Genomic DNA, 14,245 nt, shown 5'->3' with positions numbered 1-14,245 from the left:
AGAACGAAGTGGTATCCACTGATGTATGTTTTAACTACAGCATCACAGTACGTAAATCTTGTGAAATTTATTGTAAATAATCCTTTACAGTTCAGCAAAAATAACGATCGTTGGTATAACTACAAAAGTGCAATAAAATGAGGTTTTTTGCACTTCGATGAAACTGAATTTAGTTCAAAAGTCTTGTCTTCGCGGTCCAAGCGGGAGAGACAGATAAGGAGATGAAGAATATCTCTAATAAAGTCGCGGCAGGCGTTGAGGTGGCGGGGGGAGGGGACGGGTCACGGTTATACCTAGATGCCTCGCTTGACACTGTTTTTTTTTTTTTTTTTTTTTAATTTTATAAGCAAGCTGTCACGAGATAGTCGGTATGTATCCTGAAACGTCTGCCACTTTAAGTTTTGCAGTATTTCCGTGACACTCTCCCATGGATCAACAAAACTGTCTCCATTCGTTCAGTATTCCCTGTTAATCCTCCTTGGTATGGGTACCACACTCTTGAACTGTATTCTAGGATAGTTCGCACGAATATTTTATAAACAATTTCCGTAATGGAGTGTCTGCATTTTGTGTGCTCAAATAGTGAACGAAGTGTGCAACTGCTTCGCCTACTGTTGAATCTATATAATTATTCCGTTTAATATCGCTACAGATTATTACACCCATGTATTTGACCGATTCAATTATGAATCATTGACATTGTAGTCAAAGGATTCTACTCTTCTGTATTCTGTGAAGCGCACAATTTTACAGTTGCTTGAATTTCTGCACATTTTTAATTTTTTAGCATGTTGTTACTCTTTGTATAACTTTGAAAACTAAACCGGATCTGACTTCGTATTTGTGCAGTTTTCGTCAGACAATACTTCATTACAGTTAGCTACATCTGCAAAATGTCCAATGTTACTATTGTGTGGCAGGCGGTTAATATACAACATGAACATCAAGGGTCCCAACACTTCGCTGAGGCACAACAGAGGTTATTTCTACACCTTCCAATGACTCCATCCAAGATATGGGCTGCGTTCCCCTTTCAAAGAAATCCTCGATCAAATCACAAATTTCGTTTGAAACTCCATGTAATCGAACTTTCATTAACAAAAGTTGCTTTGGTATAACATCAGATGCTTTCAGGAAGTCAAGAAGTCAAGAAATAGTACATCTATCTCTTTTCGTTATCCGCGACTTTCAAGAGGAGACAGAGTTGGGCTTTAGTGAGCTGTTTTCTGCATCCGTCCTTGTTGGCATGGCGGAGGTCATTCAACGCGTGTAATCGCTTTTATAGAACCTATGCTATATTATATTTTTGCTGTGCTTCAGTCTCATAGCTTTTCGGGATACAAGTCTCGATAACTTTCCAATGCTTCCAGGTATAAGCAAATATAGGCAGCACGCTTTCCCCGGGCCAAGAAATAGTTTTGCATATGCACAATAGGATCGAATTACAGTCAATATAACTGTTTCGAATGAACTAGAGTAGAAATAAAATGGGAAAGTGAGCTATGAAATCGGGTACCTTTTCAAACTCTTCGTAAGTGAAACAAGTTCGAGTCGTAATATTCTGCAGTGATCGCCATGAAATCAAATGGTAAGCTTAGATTTATTGGTAGAATACGAGGAAACAACAGTTAGTCCACAACAGAGATCACAAACTCACGTAGAAAGCGCGGAGTAATTAGTTTGTACGATCTCAGCTGTTCCTCTCACTGTACAACAGACAGTAGTGAAATCTGACAGAGGGCAGACAAACTGCGTGAACCATTGTAAATGCATAAATTCGGAGTGTCGCTCGCAATCGAAAAATCGTTACTGGAAGGTGTAAGTTGTTCATATCAATAAAATAGCAAATATTTATTTCATGCCCTTAGTTTGTTTTCTCAAAGTATACTATTTAGAATCATTTACCATGTGCTAATTTTCCAGATTTTTTGGAATCATGTGCATAAATTGGTTGAGCAATGTTTTCGAGGGATCAACGTAGTTGATATTGCTAATTTATGTAACAGTTTTGTTTTATTCAGAAATATTTCGGACAGGCTTCATACAATTAGCCGAGTATTAATGTGAGATTCTCCACTTGATCAAGGAGTAATCTTTGCATTTTTTCCTTCCTGGTGCACGATACTGCCTTATTATAAACCTACAGAATCTGTGTTCAGGTATTACGAAAAACACAGGGAAGAGCAACTAGTTTTGTAGCAAGACGCGATGGTGACCAAGGCAAGCTGATGAAGGCATGCATCGAATACGGTTGAACCGAGCGAACAAGGAAGAAAATTAATACCATTTCAACAAGGTTCAGTACGTTTAGTTGTATATAAAAGTTGGCAATCACAGAACACCTGTGGAGTTCTCAGATGTGTCGCATGTCTCTGCTGTGTGCAATGCTTCTAACCTTGGCAAGTTCTAAGGACAGTCGGAGACGATTATTGTATGTTGTAAGTATCTTGCCGACCTCAGAAAACAACATTCCTTCTAACATTTATAAAATCTTTCTGCTTCTCACAGGAATTCACAATGTCACAATAGTACTTCCTCACATGACTCTTCGAACGCAAAGGGCACGAAAGTCACCTACGATTGTCACGAATTGTTTTGCCTGGAACTTTGTGCACTTCGTTGAAGCTGATCTTCAAGTCGTTTGTGAATTGTAATAGCTGCAGTCAAACTTTCTCCCCATTTGTCCAAATCTTTCATTTACACGTTTCTGTAGTGAAACAGATGGAAAATTCGCAACGTAATTGCTTCCCTCACAGTCACGATAATACTTTGTTTTGACCTTTGGACTTTCCCTTCAGCTTTCATTTTGGTTCCTCAATTGTTCACTTTGTGCTAATTATACCAAGCTTATGGAGTACGCCGTAACTGGCTGAAGGCAAAGTAAACCAATTTTCCTCATTCACGACGTTGCCGTTTTGTGCAAATAACTTGAGTGAAGTACCGCCGCTTGTTATTGGTCGTTAAGAACAATACAAGTAGACACAATCGCAAAATACACGGGCAGAATGTTAACCTCCACAAAAGCGCCATTGAATTCAAAACGCATCTAATTTCGCTCCGCAAGCTATTTTCTTGCTTTCATCTTGGCGCAACTCGTCACAGATGTAACAACTAAATTACTCTCATAAATGTGTTACCAATGGTGTACGGTGGGAAAAATTTCTGGAAACGCTAAGGAAATAGTACAGTTACGTTAACATCTCATAAGAAGTTTGAGTTTTTATCTTCTGAAGATAGGTCTACCGCTAGACAAGAAAATGTAGCGCGCAACAAATATTTTGAATGCTTTAAAATTTTTTTTTTCATGGCTGGAGCAGCAACCGTAGAATAAAATCTTCTTGTAGAAACAGTAAACAACCAGTCAGTTGCAAATTGGAAGATTTACTAAAACCTCTTTACCATAGTTTCGACGTTTATGAGAAAATTTCTTCTTCAGAAGGAAAATATGGGCAACCTAAGCAAGTTAACAGTGAAAACACACTGTGTGTGTACCAGTATATATACTGGCACAATCATATCTCTCTACGAATACAAATACAAATTCAGACTTAACTAGTTCACATACGTTAAAATATAGCGGTAACGCGCCGTCAATTGTAAAATTTCACCCCCATCACTGGGTTTGCATAAAGAACGTGGAGGCCAAGGGCTTGACTTGCTAGAAGAATTACAGGTTTTTTTAACATTCTAGTCACAAGGATGGATGCATTTTGAATGAACAGGTGCAACTCAAAAATATAAATTTTCTAGATATTTTCAGAGGCCTATTTTCGTTAAATTAGCAGAGAAATGGCTCGATCTTCCATATGACTGTAGGATATGTCATTTTCCTCGCCTTTTGACGTTAGTGATACTTGCGTTTCTTCTTTGTTATGATGTGACGTATGTTTCTAGACATTTAATGTGCACAGTTTTTCAGATATGTCGTATTTTGCCATCATCTCCCGTCCCCCACTGCTATCTGCCTCTATCCCCTCCCTTTTCCATCCTTCTCTCTACTCCCATTTGTCTCCCCTTTCACGCCCCCCCCCCCCCTTTTCCCTCTTCCCGCCCTAGTTTCTGTTTGCACTGTCAGTTTTACGTAATCTGTTTTTACCACAATCACTTCTTTTAGATGGTAAGTTACTATCTGCTCCGACGTTATTAATTTTAAATATGTGCACAGCTAAATATGATCTTGTTTTTAATGTCATAATTATGATTTTAACCTTTGAAGCAAGTTTATTATGATAAAAGTTTCAGTCATTATCGCGCACCCTCCTTGAGCATACTACTATTGCCCCATCTTGTCAGAAGCTTACTTTAGCGCAAGCGTTGTGCAAGTGACGCTAGTGCACTGTACATTGGCGAGGAAGTACCACATGAAAACAACTAAGCTGTGCATGTTTTAATTTAATATGGAAGTGAAATTTTAGCTATGACGACGCCATTCGGCTATGTTTTAATGTACCTCTGCCACATCAACTTGTAACCCGGTTAGTCATATTGTCCTTCTGAAGAAGACGTTTTTACAAATGTTGAAACCTTCCTAGGAGGATGCGGTGGCGTAAGGAAACACTTGGGGGCGTATTTGCGCCGACTCCGATTCGTTGCTGCAAATGTTACTTGTGGTGCCGTCGTGAGGTACTAACTTTTGCACGAGACCTCGTGCTGCGGCAGACACAACAACATTAATACCGTGTGACACCATCACAACCAACGGATTGGACAACGAATGGAAACATAACATAAAACAACCTAATACAATGGCCTGTGCAGATGACATAGTTTTGATAGGGAACAACAGTGGCGATACTGAAACACTGTTCAAGAAGCTAAATAAACGGTCATGAAAACAGGTTTAAAAATTAATTGAGAAAAAGAACACATGAATGTAGGAACGGAAAATATGACTACAGGACAACGTCATAACGTTCACGTAGAAAACTGCAGTTTCAAGAACAATCCCAACTTCAAATATCTTGGTGTAAATATGAAATTACTGCAATAGAAAACAAGTCAAATACCTAACCAGACAAAGTTTACTTTTCCCTCCAAAGGCTTCTTTCTATCCTCCAAACTCTCAACCAGGAAAACTGAGCTGAAATTCTCCAAAGCAATCACCAGGCCAATACTGCAATACGGAGCCGAAGCATGGAGAGTGCCCAAAAAAAGAAAAGCACAAACTCTCAGTGTTCGAAAATAAAGTGTACAGAAAAATCTTTGGACCAATATTCGACTAAGCAACACAAAAATGGAATGGGAGATTCTACGAAGAACTAGTTAAGCCAGCCGACGAACCCTCGGTAGTGAACATCGCCAAAGCGAGACGTTTACAGAAGAGATGGGTCGATCGCGGACTAACAGGTCCAAAGGAACTGTTCATCAAGATGAACGGAACGAGTGATTAACGAATTCTAAGGAAAGGTCTAGGCGTTAAAAGCTTTTTTACATTAAATTTTTTTTTATTTGATAAAAAAGCTTAACATATTTTCTGTTAAAACCTAGAAATTTAGTTTAAACACATAAGACATAAGTAGATATGCACGAAACAATGAATTTTATTTGGTATACTTTTATACGAACTACTGTATTATAAGATGAAACTACCGACACCCATCGGCACCGAAGAATGAGAATATGTCTCAGGTATGATTACACCACACGCTTCGTGTTCATGGTAACTTGAATGAGTGGGCTCAAGTCATGGTACAAAAACACTCTCAAAACATGTCAGAACTACTTCTGGGCTGATGTACATCCTCCAAAGACTGCTAGTTCAACAGTTCATTAGGCCGTCGGCGCACTGGACGCCTTGCATCACGTGAAAAGAGGCAAAACCGCGACTCGTCAGACAGGACCTCATGCCTCCAATCAGTTATATTCCAGGGTGTATTGTCTGATACACTGCGGATCACCGTCAGATCACCGAAGTTAAGCGCTGTCGGGCGTGGCCGGCACTTGGTCGGGTGACCATCCGGGCCGCCATGCCCTGTTGCCATTTTCGAGGTGCACTCAGCCTCGTGATGCCAATTGAGGAGCTACTCGACAGAATAGTAGCGGCTTCGGTCAAAGAAAACCATCGTAACGACCGGGAGAGCGGTGTGTTGACCACACGCCCCTCCTATCCGCATCCTCATTGAGGATTTCACGGCGGTTGGATGGTCCCGATGGGCCACTTGTGGCCTGAAGACGGTGTGTGCATTGTCCGACCCACTGAAAACGTGCAGCCCTTCACGAGGTACCAGGCGAACGGTCTACCCGACGGGAGGTCATAGTTACACGACTTACATTTTACGAGGTACCAGACTCCGAGTGTCCATTCTGGGTAGTTCCCTTGTCAGTGTTCCCTCGGAAACTGGTTGAGATGGACCTGTATTCACTGACAGGAGCAATTCCTGTCGGGTTTTAAGCCGGTTGTCATCGACAAGAAGGGACACTCATCTCTGGGATCTGTCTGTTGGTATCTTCGTACGTTCACTGATCTTATGCCGTGTTATTTGGTTGCGAGTGAGACACCGTTCATGGTAGATACGTTGGATAGTGCACGTCGAACACCAACAAATACGTCAAACTAACTATGTCCAAACACTACATGTCTCTTCTGCCACTCTGTCACTTCGTCCCATTTTACAGCGCTGATTCCATACAACCGGTTAACACGTACCACGCCACTTGCGGTGGCTTAACGCAGCGGCATGGGGTGGTATAGTCGTCCCGTATCAGTTAATACACCACGTCCAAAACAGCGTAGCAATCAGTGTGCTCTTTTAAGTTTGTGACTAACATTCTGTCTGGTGAGATTATTCGGCTGCGCTGTTGTCTACTCACTAACGTATGAAAATTATTTTCTTAAAGTTGCTCTAATAACTGCCGATACTACTCGCCATCTGTTTGATGAACTGCGTACTTAGGGCTCGCGATGGGTGATTCTAATATATTCTACGTCCGTGGTAATAATCGATTCTTTCCGTAACGATACAAATGGATTGCAGTCTTGTTACACCATTGCGAATTACATATCTTAACATAAGTGATACCCGTTGTTATTTCCAGTTTCGTGATATAACCCATATTTTGAAATGCTAAGTAAGTTGATTGATAGTTAACTTGTAATTCTGTGGAAGTAATGTAAGCTCTGATATTTGACAGTTCTCTTCTCGGTTCACCAAGCGGCCAAGGGTCAGCCATCTGATGACTTAAAAAATGTTCAAATGTGTGTGAAATCTTATGGGACTTAACTGCTAAGGTCATCTGTCATCAGTCCCTAAGCTTACACACTACTTAACCTAAATTATCCCAAGGACAAACACACACACCCATGCCCGAGGGAGGACTCCAGCCGCACAGTCCATGACTGCAGCGCCTGAGACCGCTCGGGTAAACCCGCACGGCTCTGACGACTTATTTCAACTTCGTAGTCAAGTTCGACATATGTGACTCTGTGGAAAAAAATTTCCTAAACTTAAACATGTGTAGCAAGTTTGGCTGTGTATCCATCTTCATCCATGTAGTATTACCCATAAAAAGTACATATTTGGACCACTTTCGACTAGTCACCATTCTGGTATTTACTACCGAATGCAACGTGAGTGCAGTTGAATATCTTGCCAGCTGTTTAAAATAAAGTAGGCGTCATGCCACCCCAATGTACACTCCTGGAAATTGAAATAAGAACACCGTGAATTCATTGTCCCAGGAAGGGGAAACTTTATTGACACATTCCTGGGGTCAGATACATCACATGGTCACACTGACAGAACCACAGGCACATAGACACAGGCAACAGAGCATGCACAATGTCGGCACTAGTACAGTGTATTTCCACCTTTCGCAGCAATGCAGGCTGCTATTCTTCCATGGAGACGATCGTAGAGATGCTGGATGTAGTCCTGTGGAACGGCTTGCCATGCCATTTCCACCTGGCGCCTCAGTTGGACCAGCGTTCGTGCTAGACGTGCAGACCGCGTGAGACGACGCTTCATCCAGTCCCAAACATGCTCAATGGGGGACAGATACTGAGATCTTGCTGGCCAGGGTAGTTGACTTACACCTTCTAGAGCACGTTGGGTGGCACGGGATACATGCGGACGTGCATTGTCCTGTTGGAACAGCAAGTTCCCTTGCCGGTCTAGGAATGGTAGAACGATGGGTTCGATGACGGTTTGGATGTACCGTGCACTATTCACTGTCCCCTCGACGATCACCAGAGGTGTACGGCCAGTGTAGGAGATCGCTCCCCACACCATGATGCCGGGTGTTGGCCCTGTGTGCCTCGGTCGTATGCAGTCCTGATTGTGGCGCTCACCTGCACGGCGCCAAACACAAATACGACCATCATTGGCACCAAGGCAGAAGCGACTCTCATCGCTGAAGACGACACGTCTCCATTCGTCCCTCCATTCACGCCTGTCGCGACACCACTGGAGGCGGGCTGCACGATGTTGAGGCGTGAGCGGAAGACGGCCTAACGGTGTGCGGGACCGTAGCCCAGTTTCATTGAGTCGGTTGCGAATGGTCCTCGCCGATACCCCAGGAGCAAGTGTCCCTAATTTGCTGGGAAGTGGCGGTGCGGTCCCCTACGGCACTGCGTAGGATCCTACGGTCTTGGCGTGCATCCGTGCGTCGCTGCGGTCCGGTCCCAGGTCGACGGGCACGTGCACCTTCCGCCGACCACTGGCGACAACATCGATGTACTGTGGAGACCTCACGCCCCACGTGTTGAGGAATTCGGCGGTACGTCCACCCGGCCTCCCGCATGCCCACTATACGCCCTCGCTCAAAGTCCGTCAACTGCACATACGGTTCACGTCCACGCTGTCGCGCATGCTACCAGTGTTAAAGACTGCGATGGAGCTCCGTATGCCACGGCAAACTGGCTGACACTGACGGCGGCGGTGCACAAATGCTGCGCAGCTAGCGCCATTCGACGGCCAACACCGCGGTTCCTGGTGTGTCCGCTGTGCCGTGCGTGTGATCATTGCTTGTACAGCCCTCTCGCAGTGTCCGGAGCAAGTATGGTGGGTCTGACACGCCGGTGTCAATGTGTTCTTTTTTCCATTTCCAGGAGTGTATATTAATGATGCATGACCAACGGAAGTTTTAACTTTAAGTCAAATATGTCGTTTGCCTTCGTGGTCGGTATATTGTCTTATAAACTACGTCTTCAGAACGGGAGGGGAGTTTATAAACGACTTCAAACAAGACACAATGAACGAAACACACTAAATTCTCAACGATAAATGGGAAAAAGAAAAGTTTTACCATTTCCACAATTTATTGAAATGCCGTATTTAAAGTCAATATGAAAGATTTATGATCTCTGTTTCTGAATAAATGCAATATTTTCGGAAAAAAGGATTTGCTTTCCTGCTTTCGGTGTGGAAGGACCCAGGTTCGATTCCCGATACCGCCTCAGATCTTTTTCTGAAATAGGAAGGCCAGGATCGCTGTCTATTTAGCCTCAGATCAGGATCTGCTTGAATGAAGAAGATCAAGATTCACCTACTGGCAGTACCGGCAGAAAGGCTTGCTGACATGTTGATCGCAAGTTCCACGACCATAGATCGCTCCTCGTACTACCTTGCGGGCAGTAGTCGGCCAATCGGAACACACGTAACGCCTAATCCGCGAGCAGTGTTTAAGTGTACTTTTTTTTACCCAAATGTATCCGTGTGGTGGGTTTGTTGCATACACTGAGGTGACGAAAGTCATTGGATACCTCCTAATACTGTAATATTGTGTCGGACCTCTTTTTCGTGGCACAGTGCAGCAACTCGACGTGGCATGGACTCACTAAGCCGTTGAAAGACCAATGCAGAAATATTGAGTCAGGCTGCGTCTACAGTCGTCCATAATTGCGAAACTGTTGCCGGTGCAGGATTTTGTGCACGAATGATATTTCCATTGTGTCCCATAAATGCTCTGTGGGATTCATCACGGAACATCTGGGTGGCCAAATCAGTCGCTCGAATTGTCCAGAATGTTATTAAAACCAATGGCGAACAATTGTGGCCTGGTAACATCCGTAAAAATTCCATCGTTGAATGGCTGCAAATGGCTTCCAGGTAGCCGAACATAACCATTTCCAGTCAATGATCGGTTCAGTTCGACCATAAGATCCACTCCATTCCGTATCAATACAGTTCATCCCATTATGGAGCCACCACCAGCTTGCACAGTGCCTTATTGGCAAATTGGGTCCATAACTTCGTGGGGTTTGCGCCATGCCCGAACCCTACCATCAGATCTTACGAACTGAAATTGGGACTCATCTGAGCAGGAAACGGTTTTTCAACCGATGTGGTAACGAGCCCAGGAAAGGCGCTGCATGCGGTGTCGTGCTATTAGCAAAGGCGGTCGCGTCGGTCGTCTGCTGCCAAGGCCCACTAACGCCAAATTTCGCCGCACCTGTCCTAATGCGTACGTTCGTCGTACGTCCCACATTGATTCCTGCTGTTGCTTCACGCAGTGTTGCTTGTCTGTTAGCACTGACAGCTGTCGGTTGTTCAATGAAGGCCGTTGACCATAGCGTTGTCCGTCGTGAGAGGTTATGCCCTAACGAGATTCGAAATGAAATCTCCCGTGCGTGTAGCTCCAGCTACTATATAGTGCGCGTTCAAAGTCTGTAAACACCAGTCGTGCGGTCAGCGTCGGAAACCTTTCCACATGAATCACCAGAGTCAAATGACTGCCCTTGTATCGGGATACTATCGCCGTCTGTACGTGCGCGCATCTCTATCCCGTGACTTTTTCCACCTCAGCGTACTTAAAAATGGTTGCAAAGCTGAAACTGTGAAGTAGCGGAAAATGCAAAATAAAAGGATAATCTAATCCAAGTTACGACAAACAGTATTTTACATACTCAATTAGAAAATTTGCTTTGGCAGTGGATGAAATATTCATATTTTGTGTTTACAGGCAGCTTATTCATGATTATTGTGACGAAATGTCGACCCCATTCTGAGATTTTTGCAATTACTATCGTAATTATCATGTTTTGCAGTTCTGATATTCCTTTAGCCACAAATGTGTTGCAAAGCACATGCATCGGGATGTAATGTGGCAACACTTTCCTGAAGCTTCTGCACAATGTCCGATCGTCAGTTCAGAAAATTAAGACCGCAACGGTCGCAGGTTCGAATCCTGCCTCCGGCATGGATGTAGGTGATGTTCTTAGGTTAGTTAGGTTTAAGTATTTCTAAGTTCTAGGGGACTGATGACCTCAGAAGTTAAGTCCCATAGTGCTCAGAGCCATTTGAACCATTTTCAGAAAATTAATTTACGCCATTCAGAAATTTAAATCTTCGATTCCACAACATAAACACTGCATAATAGTTAGAGACGACCACAACCTACAAATATTTACGTACTGTTACTCCTCCGAATTATTCATAACTGCAACAGTATTTTTCTAAAACTTTCTTTAGTAATTATACTGATTTAGTAGTATCTAAGACATTCATCTGCACTGGCATTGTAAGGTTCCAGAATGATAGCACTTTTATACGCCGTTATACCACATTCTGCAGTCTTAAGAAATCATACAAAGAAAAACAAGCTTCTTTATTGCTCTTTAATGCATCGGTAGCTGGAAATATTTTTTCGTTGCGTACAAGTTATAATACAGAAACAGCTAGCCTGGCTTCAGATAGATGAAATGGAATATGACATCTCCTCACTCTGTTCTCTGTCAACCAACTGCAACACAATAACCGACGGTTATTAATGACTTCCACAAATGACTAATATCGAATGTTAACTGGGTTCCCGGGTTCGATTCCGGGCGGGGTCAGGGATTTTCTCTGCCTCGTGATGACTGGGTGTTGTGCGATGTCCTTAGGTTAGTTAGGTTTAAGTAGTTCTAAGTTCTAGGGCACTGATGACCAGAGATGTTAAGTCCCATAGTGCTCAGAGCCATTTGAACCATTTTTATTTTTCGAACGTTAATTCCAGCGGCGATTACTAATATCGCAAAATAACGTTTCAGTCCTTGCGTAGAGGGAACAGATCTATCTACTCATTTTAATACGTTTCTAGTAAATCTGGATATAGTTTTCCCTTGCTAAATTCCGAAAATTGTACACATATTTTTTCATTTGCTGTCGTAAATCAGAAACTAGTGGGGGAAATTGAATTTCGTTGCAGGTGTTCTACGATTTAAAATAACAACACAGTATTGAAGTTAGGCTAATTAGTTCACTAATTAGTGAATAGGTTAATTAGTTCACTAATTGCAAAGATTTTCCTGAAGCGCAGCACAGAGAAAAAAAAATTATATTATCATCACTTTTGATTGAGCTGTAACGCTATTTGCCCAAAATCAGATATAGTTTATTTTGTATTTTTCATGGTTTTCTAGGTGTAAAACTCTGCTTTCTTTCAAAATTAGTTAAGCCTGTCCGCCGGCTAGAAACTTCCTCCACGCTAAAGAAAGACATTTCTGCTTCGTCAATTACGGTGGTGTACATTATATTGTTTCCTATCCTCTAATCTGGAACGTTGTCAGAGATTAATACGGTGATTAGAAGGACAGATCCTTATTTTCGTTTGCTAAGAAGAATGTCAGTTGCAGAAACATCTGAGGATAGCATAATTTTATGATATCTCACAGAACAGTGATGCGAGCTTTATTTTGCAATCAGCAGGAAAGCGACGACAAAACAAACATTTTGATACCTTCCGTTCTTGCAGCCGTTTTCTGATGCTAGTTGAAAGCTGCAATTAGCGGCGAAGGGTGAGTAATTATCCGTCTGTGATGAGCGGCGTGCCAGGGTATTGCAATTTACCGCATCTTGTTAGCGTTAACGAGTCCCACAAAATGCACGCGCTCTGCTATTGTTGGTACAAGAAACCCCTTCTGTCTGAAACAAAAGCAGACGAAAAGCCATGATCGTGCTAGCAAGACTCAGTTCTGGCAAAGGGGCTTCCATCTGAGAATCCCTTATAAATATTAATTATACCTTCATTCCATCTTCATACGGGACGTGTTTGTCAACGTGAAACACGACCAACGTAGTAGGTGCACGCTTAGAAACGAGCTGGTGCATCACAAGCAACGTGCCCCTCATCATGAAGTGCTTCCGCAGCGCTCTCCAGCGGTGCGTGTCGGCTATATCTAAGGCACAAACCACACTGATTTTTTTAATTGAAAATGGACGGCTGTAAAATAGCTACGGTAGCTCGATTAAAACCACTTTTGCTCCCATGTCCTTAGGCTAGCCATGTTGTTCTGTCTGTACTATACATTGTACTGGATTGGTAAGGAATCACCTGTAATTCATTGGTCCATGTTTCCTAGTAGGGTGTATATTTCCTTCTTTTCCTGGTGCTGTTTATACCAGCACTAGCGGGAAGTTGCGTCCCTGGCCGACATAACAGGGCAATATTTTGCCGACCCCAAAACACCGCCAGATGAAAGTAATATCACCTTTCTCCTCTCTTCTCGCAGTAGTTTTTGGGTGGTGCGGGTTCTTCTGTGTCACTTCCCTGTCGATCCAACTGCGGTGAAGATCTCTGGAATGCTTCCGCAAATTCTCTCTACTGCGCTACTAAATAAGTAGCCACACTTCTCCAAACAGGGGTATATTTTGCCCAACATTTTCACTATTACTTTTCGCAACACAACTAAAAAGTTACTATGGTAAAACCACACTCTTGAATCAATTGATTCAAGTTGAGAATATTGTGCATGGCCAAACAAACGATTTAAGAATGGAAATATGGACTGACGGCGTGAATGGGTAGCGTGATAGCTAGGGAGTGCATTCGGCTAGAGTAGTCTGTGCAGGTGGGTGAGCCACATTGCCACGGTGCTATAGTGGTTAGCACAGCTGTAGCTCAGCGTGTTCGGTCAGAGGGCTGCGTGCTTTCTGTAATAAGGAAACCGAGTCAAGGAATTAACTTGACCGGATGTATTGTGACGTCCGGCAAGACAAAACACAACGAACTATATCGAGAAAAAAAAAACGGTAGGCAGGAGATACAGGTTCAAGTCCCGGTCTCAGTGTTTATCCTTATCACTTTATTTTTATTTATTTATTTGGTGTCTGCCCAAAATATGTAGGCAATAACATAATATCATTTTATGAAACACATGAATGGACAGACAGAATTTGAGATCAATAAAATTATCAGACTATTAAAAGGGCTTTCTGGCCAGCAAAGGAAATATGGTGATGGAATAATGTGATAAGTAAGTATGGAAGTGCAGATTTAAAAGAACTTATTTGGCACAATACAAAAAAAAAAAACGAGAACAGCACAA

General features: G+C 42.8%; 1 protein-coding gene across 23 annotated transcripts in view; it reads left to right on the top strand.

Annotated features, from left to right (window-relative positions):
• Window positions 1-14,245, top strand: part of LOC126336500 (prolyl 4-hydroxylase subunit alpha-1) — a 697,270-nt gene that overhangs the window by 632,060 nt on the left and 50,965 nt on the right. The gene's annotated exons all lie outside the window — the stretch shown is intronic.

This window comes from Schistocerca gregaria, chromosome 2, assembly GCF_023897955.1.
Source record: "Schistocerca gregaria isolate iqSchGreg1 chromosome 2, iqSchGreg1.2, whole genome shotgun sequence".
Lineage (NCBI taxonomy): Eukaryota > Metazoa > Arthropoda > Insecta > Orthoptera > Acrididae > Schistocerca > Schistocerca gregaria.
The sequence above is the reverse complement of the archived record's forward strand: the minus strand, read 5'-3'. Positions and strand labels throughout refer to the sequence as shown.